This window comes from Hippocampus comes, unplaced genomic scaffold (genome assembly GCF_001891065.2).
Source record: "Hippocampus comes isolate QL1 unplaced genomic scaffold, H_comes_QL1_v1.1 scaffold179, whole genome shotgun sequence".
NCBI lineage: Eukaryota > Metazoa > Chordata > Actinopteri > Syngnathiformes > Syngnathidae > Hippocampus > Hippocampus comes.
The window spans coordinates 8,347-10,069 of NW_017804805.1; the positions used below are offsets into that span (position 1 = coordinate 8,347).

The following is a 1,723-nucleotide window of genomic DNA, read 5'->3' on the forward strand; positions in this document are numbered from 1 at the left end:
TGTGCTTACATCTGAGATCAAATTTGCTACAGTGAAAAAACCCCTGTTGTGAACAATTTCTTGCTGCAAACATGATCTCGTTGTAGAGGAGTTTCACTGTACTTAGTGTAATTTAAAGTACCTCGAACCCATCTGTGGAATTTAATGTGTGTATTTAAATAGACAGCAAAATTGGTCTGGCCCAGCTCTGGGGCAGACACGGCACGTACACTCGGCCCACATACCTCAATGAATGACGGTCCTGCAGTGGCCCACGTCTGGATCCATGATGTGGGCCGCATTCGGCCCAGATCTGAGCGGCATTGTATAACCATATCTGGCCCTACTCCGGCCCTACGCTGGGCCAGAACAGGTTCCTGATATCAGCCTTCACTGGAAGAATGCACTTTTCTTTATTTAACAGTGAACACAAAGTCCAAATTTGGATGCAGCTTACTCTTGAACGGCATTTTTCTATGCATCAAATTGTTGCGCTCCTCATGCCCTCTTTTCTTCTCATGCTCTCCTTCCTGTCACCATCCCGATTAGGAGCCAGATGTAGCCGTCTCTTGATTGTGACATCGATTTCCTGGTCTGAGGCCCAAGATGTTTGGCTGTTAGGTCTCACAGCGGCTGTAAGAACTGTAAGAAAACAAGGATGGACAGTGTGTTAGGAAAACAAACATTTGTACATGTCATGACCAATGAATGGTCAGTAAAAATAACCCTTGAAATTTCTTATAATAATCCATTTCATTTATAAGCGCCTTTCAAGACACTCAAGGACACTTTACAACCAAAACTAAACTAGGTGTGACACTGTGGGGCGGAATATTTGCCACCAAAAACTAAACGTGAATCACTTTTAAATAGTTTATACTGAATTTGAATTACATGAATTGAAGTGGCTCGGATAATGGATGGATTTGTATATTTTACTCTGAATCATATTGAATATTTGAATCTGAATTGTACAATCTGAATTTGAAAGGATAGACTTTTTTTTCTTTGAAACTGTATTTGATCCTCACTGAAAATTAAATTCTGTTTCTTTTCATATTCAGTCTTGCAAATACAAAACTTTTCATTTCAACGTCAGATTTTGTTTTTGAATTGTGGTAATAAGTTTTAAATTAACTTTATTGTCAAGTATGAAGTATCCGGTTTGTATCGCAGCAAAGTGAATCAAAATTAATATCATTGTATTTCATTGCAGAAAGGGTTATTTTTTGGCAGCACCTCTGACTGTTCAATCACCTACATATTCACAAAACTCACATGCACACGGAAACTGACGCAGCAGGTTCACGCCCAGCCTGCCTGTGACGTAGCTGAGCGGTTTATTTTCAAACTTCGTGCGCTTCAGTCTCGATTTAGATACAGGTGACAATTTTAGAAAAAAATACATGTAAATAACACTTAAATTGTAGCACACTATATTTTTAATATTTCCCTATGCCACCATAAAGAACTCATATCTGTGCTTGGAGCACGGGCTAATGCTAATCGTCATTATTAGCGCCCTTCAAAACTCTAGACAGAATTGTCTTCGTATTGTAATTCTCAGTGTACTGTCACAAAGGACAAATGTTAACCTAAGCATGAAATAAATTTACTCACCACGTCTTTTCTGGATGTCTCACCGGAGCGTGCATGACTAACTGTGGGCAAAGAGCGTCGTCGTTAACTGCGAGCGCTGTCCTCCTCCTCCTCCTGGGCAATTGGCTGGTGGCGAGCCATGGTC

The 1,723-nt window shown here is 40.3% G+C and overlaps 1 long non-coding RNA gene across 1 annotated transcript; it reads right to left on the reverse strand.

Moving 5' to 3' along the window:
• Positions 1–368: 368 nt before the first annotated feature.
• Positions 369–1,701, reverse strand: LOC109532096 (uncharacterized). The gene is made up of 2 exons (XR_002171320.1): positions 1,600–1,701; positions 369–621 (listed from the first exon to the last, which is right to left on the reverse strand). It is a non-coding gene; the product is annotated as an uncharacterized LOC109532096 (long non-coding RNA).
• Between the last annotated feature and the right edge of the window lie 22 nt (positions 1,702–1,723).